Source organism: Pseudomyrmex gracilis, unplaced genomic scaffold (genome assembly GCF_002006095.1).
Source record: "Pseudomyrmex gracilis isolate BER0280 unplaced genomic scaffold, ASM200609v1 scaffold_12, whole genome shotgun sequence".
In the NCBI taxonomy this organism is placed as follows: Eukaryota; Metazoa; Arthropoda; class Insecta; order Hymenoptera; family Formicidae; genus Pseudomyrmex; species Pseudomyrmex gracilis.
Window position 1 is genome coordinate 55,299 of NW_018020596.1, and position 12,334 is coordinate 67,632.

At 40.0% G+C, this 12,334-nt stretch overlaps 1 protein-coding gene across 5 annotated transcripts in view; it reads left to right on the top strand.

The window, feature by feature from the left end:
* The window catches only part of LOC109863688 (RNA binding protein fox-1 homolog 2), a 120,633-nt gene that overhangs the window by 51,654 nt on the left and 56,645 nt on the right, over positions 1 to 12,334 (top strand). The window lies entirely within an intron of this gene.

Here is a 12,334-nt window from a genome sequence, read left to right on the forward strand (position 1 = left end):
GCAACCGTGTACATGTGACAATTTCTCCCGTTCGGTTATTGGAAAAGTTTTCCGAGAAGTTGTCGGCGTTCTGGATGCGAGGATGTCGCGGAGAACGTAATGATCTTGTTAAGGGATGCGGCATCACGAACAGCGGTTCCGCCGCCGTTTTCGCTCGTGTATATACGTATCCTCGATACGATGAGGCTCAAAAACTAATATCGCATTCCGAGAAAACAGCGATATTCCTTGATGAGAACGCGAAGTCGTGCTGTCGCAACCTTGCCACCACTACGTATATCCGTCGCTACACGTTTCTTTGCAGCGCGATGGCGACATTCCGTTATCACGTTTTTATGCTAATTTTGTCACAAAGTCGCAAAGTACGAAGTGCCATTGTCAGTTGCTTCACAGTCTTTTGCCTTTTATCGTCGATCGTAATAATGTCATTTTCGATATAATAATAATAATTCGGGATCTCAAAGCTACGCAAAGCCGAGCTTTCTTTTATATTAGGTATTATTATTCTTTTCTAAAGAATATCGAGAATATGATCGATGACCATATCGATTCTCGATGGAAAAGCTTCGCGACGTTGTTGCGCATTCGCAATCGTCAATTGCTTATGCAAACGACTCTGGAGAAAAATAGAAGATCTGTATAAAAAAAAAAACAAATGTAACACTTTCGCATAGTAAGCAAAGTTTGAAATGCAAATTGTCCTCAATATGGATGACGATAGAATGACTTTACGGATAAGATCCGCAGTAATACATCGTGCCGACAGCCAACGTCCGGCAAACAGAACCGGTGCGGTGCATATTCAGCGTCTTTGCATCAAGTACACTCGGAGAGCACTTCATCAAGTCGCAACCGGTAACCCAATATCACACCCGACGTCACGCGTGGCTATCTATCGTTGATTAGAGGTCACGTTTGAGTTCCTGTTAATTACGACATTCGATACAATGTTCTGACGATATTCTGAATTTGACCCGATTTAACCGATTCTAATAAAATCTAACAAATTATTCGCGATGTGTTTTTTTTTTTTTTTTGTTTTTTTGTTTTTTAATATTCGAGAACGGTAATTTTTCATCGAAAAACTGTTCTTTGTTTTATATACAGAACTCGCGCTCGGAATCTAGAAATTATTCCACGCGATGGGGGATTACGCGTGCGAGAAGAGACGGCTTACAAATAATACTTCTCTCGAGTACAGATTTGCACAAGATATTTCCGGCTAGTTAAAGTACAAAGTTCAATAAACTTAGCGCAAGAATATCGTGAAAGATAAGTCTCTAGGGAAGATCTCGCCCATTTCGAAAAGTTCTCGAGAGTTCTCGAAATGTCTTTAACTTTCATGTTATTTTATCTTATATAATACTTTTTCGCGTTGCGTCATCGATGTCACTTTGCTACCAAAGTTTTCTCACAAGCAAGTATTTGCGAAAGTCACAAATTGTGGCGTTTTATATGTATTTGTACAGCAGATGTTATTTTTCTTACTTTCGCGTTGTATCTCGCAGTCAGTTTTCGCAGACATTTTGTCAAACACATTGCATTATACTTCGACAAGGTTTTTTTTTATTCAGTAAACGAAAAAGAAGAAATCAATTGTTATTTGAATCGTCGCGGTGTAAATTTTCGCAATCAATCTACAACGTAAAACTTCGCAATAGCACATATTAGTCGTCATATTGGACTATTATAGTTGATTCCGGTACGTCTGGGTCGTGACGGGCTTTACGGACAGGAAGTCGATGTCGCGCGGCGCATCCGTACTTGTAACGACCAATCACGGGACGTAATATAGAACGCGAAATGGGCTGCTTTCAGTTTCCGGAGGTGGAACGCGTCGACGACGACGACGACGACGACGAGAGAAGTAATTAAACTCTTTCGCGCGAGTCGTAATTAGAGCGACGATTGACGGATCTCGAGGGACGTGCACTTTTATTTCTGTGACGCGCGAACAAAGACAACACTTACACTATTATGTACGCGATATATACGTGCAATTTCTTTTATTTTTCTAATCGACTCATCGGTATTGGCTGTTTATTACCGCAATACGCGTATGAACGACGAATTAATAAGCGCGCAATCAGTTGTAAATAGAAAAATTATATTATCATCTGAGATAACAATGAAAAAGCGCGGCATTTATCTCACATGTGTAAATAGCTTTGCGTTTCAAAGCGACAATGGCACTATCGTTCGTCTTGTTTGCAATGCAGATATCACAAGACTTCTACCAGCGCGCGCAATCAAGCAAACGCGAAATGTACTTTGAATAGAAGTTGAGTGTCGCCATCGTTTCTAGTGCTTAAGTGATTTCGAAAAGCGTGACGGGATCTGATGCTTCGAACAACACACGTATGTTAATTGACGCGTAAGTGAATAATTTTTTTACCGGCTTTTAGTTCACAAGTGAGACAAAACCAACAAGTATCAAGTGTGAGCGAAATGTTTGAATGTAAAAATTTCGTAAATCGTATCAAGATATTGCATTACTTATCTGTTGCATGCCATATTGTTTAAAATTATTAAATGTATATAGTAAATATATTTGTAAAAAGGAAAACATTAATTACATTATTGGTGTGTATTTTTGATAACAGAGAGTTTAATATATTTTGTTTAAATTTTAAGCGATAAGATCCCCTCACGAGTTTCGCTAAAAGTTTCAATCGTCTCATTGCTTTTGTAGAATGCACGTGAAATGACAATTTCACGCGTCGATAATTCAACGCGATAATCCAATCTTCCCACTATTTGCCATCGAGTGTCGAATTGAAAAAACAAGAAAATAAACGGCATCTCTTGCATGCTGCAAAAGCAACGTGTCATATATATGATATAAAAACAAACGAGTGAGTGATCGTGTGTGACTATGTGAGAGAGACCTTTTCTCGAAAGCTTCGTCAATGTAAATGGAATGTGGCATCCCTAATGAAGTGCAGCATTTTGGAAAAAGAGATTCTTTAAAACCAAAGTGAGAAAAGTGCGCAAACCGACGATATTAATTAACGATAGTTTTTAACTGTGTATAAAATATTTATATTTATAAACATTTATATATAATTATATGTAATTATATATAATTGTACATATCTCTCTTATTAATTATTTTTTTAATTGCAGTAAAAAGTAAATTTCTTAGTTTTGTTAAAACGAAGAAATGCATTTTTTTTTTTTTTTTGTACATTATGTGTACGCGTCTCGAGATGTTTCGGTGCGCGCGCTTTTCTGACGTCGCGTATGTGCCAATGACACGTACATACATATATCGATATATATAACCAATGGTGTTAGTTCTCGTAGTTGTTAGACGAGCTGTTGCATTTTTACTAGCTAGCCTTCCGCATTTTATCATTATGTAGCTCCCATTGGTTATAAGGTCGGCATCTCATATACCAGGTGTTCGCAGTTGCCTACATTAATAAATTGGCATCGCGTTCGAGGAAGTTTGGAAAAAAGTATAAAGAAAAATTACGTTGCTGTTTGCGAATAATCGAACTTTTATTTATTTATGTCTTTTTTACATTGCCAAACAAAGGTAATAATTTATCAGACAAGTTGCAAGAATTTACAAACAACGAGCAATTGAATTCAATTATATTTTACGTATTTACAAATGGTTTAAAGAGCGAAAACAACTTAAAAACTGTTTTGTTACAAAAAGAACTGCAACTAATGAGTTTACCTGACGTTTTTATACATCGCAATAGCGATTAAAGTTGAAATGAAGTAAAATCGAACACTCTCGGTAACAATTGGCAGCAGCGGGCACGCGGTATATCGGGTGATCCGATCACCGTCACTTCCGGTCACGGAGGAGACCCTCGGGAGATGCTGCCCATTTGATTTGATGAAACTTTGTCGCGTCTCTTTCCCGAAGCTGTTTTCTAACCAATTCCCTTCTCCTCATCGTTCCCGTCGTCGTTCCACCACCGAGTAGTTCCAGGGAGTTTCGAGGTGCATTTAGAGCCACCGAGACCAAGAGTCACGACCGCAAGAGCAATGAAACAAAACAAAAAAAAAAAACGAAGCGGAAGTACAAAAGTAAGCTCACGAGGAGAGACGGGTTTTCGTCCTGAAAACGCCTCTCTTCCCTTTGTCGTTTGTTTCTTTCCGGGATCAGACCAACGTCCATTGAAAGTTTAGCCGCTGTCCACACACGAATGGTTCACACCGCGGCGAATCTTTTATATACTAATCCACCTGCAATATATAAACAGCATGATACGTATATATTATACTATTGCATCTTCCGAAGTTCATCGAGTATACGCATATATGACGCGACGAGAATCCGCCGTCCATATATGTGCATACGCGTTATACGTACATATCTCTATCTGATTGTTATCATTATTATATATGTAAATAGTAGCCGCACGCTTTTGTCTAGGCGAATCGAAGGTATATAATAAACGGCCCATGCTTCTACCTCTTTTATTAATCACGTATGTGTCTTAGGATAGAGAAACGCTGCTTACGATTCCGCCGTGTGTTTCTTTTTTTTTTTCCTCTATAAACGGCGGAAACGTCTCACACCGTTGGCTCCTCGTTTTTGCAACGAGTACTACTGTTCTTATATGTCCATCCTCCTCCGCCAGAACCATCCGAAACCAAATTCCTTCCGCGTTCCTCCTTCCACCCCCATCTCCTTCTTGTGTATAACCTCGGGCGTCCGGTCTGATCCTGCGAAATATAGTAATTCTTAAAAAATCTTGTCTTTAGATTATAATATAATATAATTGCGAACGATAATTATCAATCACCTATATAAACATGTATTGTAATTGTGCTATTGATAATTATACTGTTCTATCGGTCTCCCGATAATTAGTTTGCTAATTACCAAATTAATTGTGAGATTTGAAATCGTAAAATAACGAGATGTAGTTAATGATATTTATTTATATTAATTTTTTTTTTTTTTTCGTAAAATTTTTGCCAAAAGTTGACCAAAATACGGGAATGAACGATGAGTCAATGATGAAATTGACAGTTTCAAGAAAGCTCTCAAATAGAAACTCTGAAACTCACTGGATACTCTCAGTTTTATAAGTATAATTACTAACATTCCACGATTCACGATCTCTTGTAGAAAGAAAGAGAAAGCGAGAGGAAGAGAGTTAAATGTACGAAAAAAGAGAGAAAGAGACGAAAGAGAAAAAAGAGATCTCTCGTGCCACTTCCATTATCACAAACACACACGCACATCCACCTTATCTCTTTTATAACTCACCCTCTATATATATATTATATATATATATATATATATACATATATATAATCTTGAATCTCGTATTTGTTTTGTGCGCTTTATATCGCTGTTTGCCAGCTTCGGTCACAACTTCAAGTATTCTTTAAGCTCCCGTCTTTCTCCGTTCCTAATTTTTTCCACACATTCCGTTCTTTACAATTTTTTTTAAATTCTTATCTACATAAAACCCTTTTAACCCATCAAAACACATCTAACACACACACACACACACATTTGCACACAAGACGAAACACAAGTAGGTCGATTAACTTTTTTAGCTCGTCATTGATTTTGTAAATTGTTCTTTTTGTCGCATATAATATTTTTTTCTTCTATCTTTTGTATTCAACAATTTTTTTCTCGAAATTTTCTCGACAGATTATTGGCTCGTCCGATCGTTCGCGGAATCTTCTATCGAGACTACTACTGTCTGTTACTTGCGTTAGAGAACGTCGCGATCCGAACATCCATCTTCATTCTTTTCTACTCTTTCGCCGACATTGCCGCCACGTGCGTGCACTTTTATTTCTTTTCCTCCGCAAAGTGCAACGTTTTGTACCTCCGAATCGAAAAAACGAGAAAATATCGCATGCTTTCGGAATCGGAATCAAACGAGATAAATCGCGCGTGTTTGTAATCAATTTTTTTTTACGCAAAGCGAAGCGTTTACTCTTAATAAAAAATAAACAGTTTAATAAAATATAATAAAAACAATTTACACGCGGAATATACATATATATATATATATAACATATGGATAAATTCGCGAAAAAAAGAAGGAAGGAAGGAAGGGAGACAGAAAAACAATCGAACTTACCGCGCGTTCTCTCGTCAAGTCACAAATTATACATAGGCCTTTCCGTATCTCTGATCCCGACACCTTGTTGAGCACTCACGCATTATATAATTACATAACATATTGGTTAATTAATTGTTTGACTTGGTTGTTCATTGAAATAGTTGTCTTCTGAAACACCACACGCTCACACCCGGTCGGCGCGCGAAGTAGTGTTAATATATACCTTTTTTATTCTGTCTTGCTATGTTTCGCACCTCACTGTTAATTAATTGGACATTTATTATTGTTACTACATGCTACTACCACCGACTCGCTCAATTATACATTTTATACTGACATACACACACTCACATATACACATGTAGACTACATTTTGTCCCGAATGATATCGGTGTATCGTTTAGGCGTCGTCACTTCTTGTTTGCATAATACCAGTAGCTGATTATCAATTTGATAGTGCAACGTGTGCACCAGGGTTGGTCGAGTTTCATCGTAGATCAGTGGAGTCTTCGCATCGAGAGAAGTATCTTAAAAAGGTGACGGAATTTTTGAGATTATATATTTTGTATACATATTTTTTTTTAATCTGCTTTCAAATCAAGTTTCTTTATTAATTGTTTTTAAACGTCTTTCTTTTTTTTTTAATCTTACCGCATTATTTATCTCAATCATAATTTTGAGAATTTATCTTATTGTTGCGTTAAAAACAAAAGTAATATAAATGTCGTTCATAACAGTTATTACTTATATCTTTGGGATATATTCGCTGAGCACCTTTTTGAAGACTCTCTCGTTCGCAAGTTAACGATTTTGTAGCTATACAACGTAGACAGATTGAGCTCTCCGTTTTTTGCGTACTAACCTCATCTCGAGGGCAAGGAATGATTATTAACACGACTACTTGACGCGAGCCGGAAAGATTTTGTTCTTTGGGGCACGATCGCAAGCGCTGCTGCAAGTGTGTATGCGGGATTACTTAATATAAGTAGGCTTCTTTTTTTCACGAGTAACTGGAGTTCGTGCACGTGTCGGATGTTAATATATTTATCTTCCCTTTGTTTTTTTTTTCTTTTCATTTTTTTTTTTTTTTCAAAACAATTTATTTATATTCCACCATATCCAAGCTTGCATGGGCAGTCACATTTGTCAGGGGCGTGTGATATCGCCGCCTTTTTTTTAACGGAATGATCACCTTTGTAAGTAGAAAAATAACGAACGCCGTGGTAACAAGAACCGGCTAAATATGAGCCTTTTACTTACTGCGGATCAGCACGCACTTTTTTTTTAGTCGTGATGATGATTGCAGCACTGCGCCGAAAATCAAAGATGTGTGCCTGGCCGATATTTCGCGAAGACATGTTTGCGCGATTGTACAGAGAAATTCATGTATCTTTGATTACACACATATGTGTACGTTTACATTTTATTTTTGTGATCTAAACAATCGTGTTATAGACGTGAAGATTATTTACGATTTATGTCGGTTACGTTTGTTGTTTTCTTTTTCTCTTTTAAATATTTTACACGCAAGAATCTCTTAAGGAAAAAGAAAGTATGAATTTTCGCGAAGGTGTTTCACTTTCTTGACCGAGACACGGAAAACAAAGAAGAAAAGAATGCGCGCTGTCTGGAGAAACAGTTACTTTACGTCTGTCGCAATTAAACCTCACTACTATATTACGGCAGGTGCGGTAATTAATCACAGCCGCGGAGAAGCAATTAGTCATCCTGGGGGGATTGCATCCGCCTCGCCTGGCGTCTTCTTTACTATGTCGCGCTCGCGAGTATATATCTATCGGTGCGCGAGCTTGTTTAGTTCGAAGCGTGTAATTTAGACCCAATTACGTTCCCGAGTCTCTTAATACTGATAAATGTGTGCACTTTCTAATCGACGTTACGTCTTTTTTTATTTATTTTTTTTTCGCGATCTACAATTACCGTAGGTACTAGCGCGGGTTATATCGTCGTTTTAATCGCATCAGGTCGCGCGACGTTAGCGTCGATTTTGTCATTACGGCGAGAGTCGCGCCGTAGGTGTGTATGCACCGTGAAGTGGTGATATACGAGCAAAATGGCGTATCGAGAACGGTAATTAGCCGCGGCAAGAGCGACGTTTTAGAATATCGTCGTAATCCTTGTAGTAATAGCGTATAGCGCTCGCGCGCGCGCGCACAGTCCAGCCTTGAGAACGGAGATCTCATCGCGCGCTAACTTGTTCCGATTCTAATCTCGGGCGCGATATCAAAACAGTCGACACGCACTCTCAGCTCGCTACTATTTGTACTTCTGGATTTGCGCCGGAAATAGCACGCCGCTCAGGAACAGGATTATTTAAAGTGAAAGCTGCTTAGCTCTTTAAACACAAATCGCGCGACGACTATTACAATCTTTGTGTAAATTTTCTCTCGGACGTTCTCTCGCGCGTTCTCTGTCGATACATTTTAGATGGAAAATATGATTATTCGCAACACGAAGTGTTGAAATACACGTTCGCGCGTAAACGCGCGTCGCTTAGTCTGAAAATGGATAAGAGCGTCTTTGCAGCGGTCTTATTGTTGCAGGGTTCGTGGATGATAAAAGCAAACGCGCGTTCCTTTCTCTACGCGAGTGAATCTTCGCGTCGTCGGTGAGAACGGGTGGCGCGAGAGGAAAGAGGACGTTTCTTAATCAAAAGGGGTGCAAATTGCGCTCGAGCACTTCGCACTACTCGTCGTCTACGAGCGCACGTAGCTTGCACTACGGGCACTGAAACCTTTTACGACGACGTGTTCGCGCGCGCGCGCGAGACAATGGTCTTGACGCGAAAAGAGGAAAATCATTCTCAATCAAGCGCGTTTCCAGCCGCGCGACATCCGATTTCCATTAATGACATTTGTCCTTCGCTCTTTGACAAACTCGCTCGTCCATGACTAAGCGCTAAGCCGGAAATACGCGCGCTCGATCGACAGTACAATGGACCGTATTAATGACGCCGGCAGATACGTACTCATCAAGCTCCTTCCTCCACACGGAGATCGTATCGCGTGTCCGCGATTTGCTCGATCGTCGTGTTTGTTCTGCTGTGTAATTTCCAAGTCTCTTCGTATAAACGCGCCGTATAGCGCTCCACGGAAAATTTAATTTCTTTAATTACTCGTATCGTTGCATATGCTGAGATATATATTTGCGATAAATCTCACGTAACATAAAAACACAGTGAATATCTGCTCGATCATCCGCGTTTGCTTCCTTTATTTGCGCGTAATAAAGCAACGAGATTGTTTACGTGTTTAAAAAGTATCGTGTGTTTTATTTTAGAGACTGAGAGAGGATTAATTTTCAAAAACGAACTAAATTTTCGTAATTTCTAGCAATATTGCTACCGCTAAGCGCGGCGAGATGTACGTGAACGTATGGAAAGTAAGAGGTTTAACAGGTCAAAAGCAGACTAAATGCGACGGCCGGCGACCGCGAGATATATTGGAGGGTGGGATGCTGAGTGCACCGGCGTCCCATTAACGCACTGCATAACGTACTTGCATGTGTATTCCCGTGCGCGCGACACAAGTCGTTAAACACGCGTGACCGCAAAACCCGAACGTGGTCTTTTAACGTAACGTCCGGTGCCTTCCGCAAGCATTTTCCGCCTCGGGAAATTTCGACGTTTCTCTTATACGCTTCGCGTTTTAATAACGACGCCGATGTTGTTGTCGCATATAATTTATCGATCGCATTGCGTGTCTTTCATCGTTAGTGCGCTTTGCCGATTGTTGATTAATGAACGTTTTCTCGAGCTTGATTCCTCTCTCGCTTGATTAACATAATTTGCTTTCCCCGTGTGTTTTGAAAACAATATCGGACGTCCGTATATTTGTTTATCGCGAGAATTCATTCGCTCTCGAACGTAAATTTTCAACGGATCGTTATATATATCTATACACGCAGCTAATGTAACGATGTCTCATCAAATTATTGCATATCGCTTTCTGTTTCGCATTTTCTAGAGCGAGTATAAAGAACGGCAGCGCAAATCCTATGTAGCCTTAAAATAAACGCAAATCTGCGCTAGTTGCGGCGACGAGATAAAAGCTCGTGCAAAATTCGCGGCTACATTATTTCAAATCGTACTCCCGCGGCGTGGCGTGTGAGATGACGATCTGTAGAGGCATAATAATTATGACCGGGCGTATCGGTCGTTTCCGCGGTAAGTTGTATACGTGGTTGCTTAGTCGTCGTCGGCTCTAATAAACAGCCGCGTAAGAAAGTCGTGGCCTACTCCTTGATAGAGATTCTGATTAATAGCGTCCGTGCGGCTTCGCTAAGCAGGCCACTCTTGCAAACGAATGACTACAAATGGCTTGCTGAAACTCGAAACTATTTGCGCAAGATTTGCCGCGCATACATGTACATACACGACAGCATCGCGGTGTCTTGAAACTGAAACGTACGATATCGTCGCGCATTAATGATTATTTCCAGATTTCTTTGTCGTTACGAGTTTTTTTTCTCTTTGTTTTCACCGCGGAAAATTGAGTAGCGTAATATAACACGTCGCATTTGTCGAAATTGTCGGAAGTCTTAATCGTCACTAACGTCGTTAACGTCTCTCTGACACGGAAATCGCGATCTCTCTCTAAACGCCCACATTCGCGAAACTGGCGCGTTTCGTACGTCAGCGCGCGACACGACGGAAATAGAACGTAAGTACGTACGTTTTGCATCGTTTTTGTCTTATGTAATAATAATAATAATAATAACAACAACTTTATTAAAGACGCAAATATATTATGTAAAGGAAGACTTGTAGAGAATTCGCGGAGGATTAATTTCCTGACGCTTGCTCTTTCGAATACCCTGGCGCGGCGCGCCAGTTGCAATTTTCCGAAGCCCGATAAGAGCTTAAGGAAGTTTTCGCCCCGGGATCGCGATCTTCCGTCACGAGAGCGCGCGCGCCCGCCCGGAGCTTGACGTAAGAAATACGAGCGGCTGCGGTTTCAACCCCGTCGGTGGAAATTACCGTGAAAAAAAGCCTCGCCGAGAGATCCACATTTACGATACACTCGTGCGCGCCGTTCTCTTTTCGAAAAGAGACCAGAATTATACGTTATATGAATCGTAATACACGTAAGTTCAGAACGTGGTCTCAATCTACCGGTGCACATATCGCGAACACGAATGAAACCGCTTGTCGAATAAAATATTTCTCTCAAACTTAATCACTTTCTCGCGGTTTAAATCTGGACTCGGTCTTATTGCGAGATCATCGTCGTGTGAAATACCACAATGTCGAGTTCACGAAACAAAACGTGTGTGGTGGTATTATATTCGTGCGCGAACTCACAGATTGCGAATTTCGACGGATCTTTTTGGCATCAAGTGAATATCACGAATATCATGATAATGATATTCGCGTATAACGATGGTTTGAATATTACACATTGTATATCTCTCGCTTCAAATTACGCCGAATATTATCGCCGATATATATTCCGTTCTTCTTCGGAAACTATTATAACGTTCCGAAAATAAATTCACAGAGTTGCTCGGTGAAAACGTCGTTGCGTATGCATTGGATATGCAAATAAATTTTGCACCGGTATATACGCGGTACGAGGGGAGATCGAAGCAAAGTTTTTTGCTCCACGGTCTTGAAAATATCGGCGCGCGCGCGCGCACGAGTCATTATTTGACATTACGGTAATTTCCCAAGCGAATCATGTCATCGCGCGCTCACACGAGTTACAACGCGGCGCGAATGATGAAAGCTGCAAATTTTTGCATATCGCGAATGTTTTTTTTTTTTTTTTTGTTTTTAATGTATTGCTTTAAATTCGAAGGAGTTCTGACATTTTTTAAATAAAAGTAACAACTGAAGTCTATACTGGCAAAATATATATACTCTACGCTCTTTGTGTGAATCAATTAAATTCTCTTTTTTGTTTACGTCGGTGTTTACTAATAATATCGATAGAAGCGCAGATACGTGACGTAATTGCGAGCAGTCATTAGGCGCACTAAGTTGCGGGGTAATACTTCAAGAAAAAAAACCTACGCGCGCGTGCGGAGAGGGTTTGGGTCGCGTCGTTAATTATTCGCGTCTCGGTCCGTTGTCCTGCGTACTTGTCTTTCATTTCCGTTAACAAAGGAAACTCCTCTCAAGTGTATATCTTGTCTGTTTGTATCTAGTTAACTCTCTCTTTGCACCGAGTACGTACGCGCGCCGGTGAACGCAATATCCTTTTAGTGACAATAATTAATATTGTTACATGTCGAACCGCGTTAACTGTAACAAGACTTGA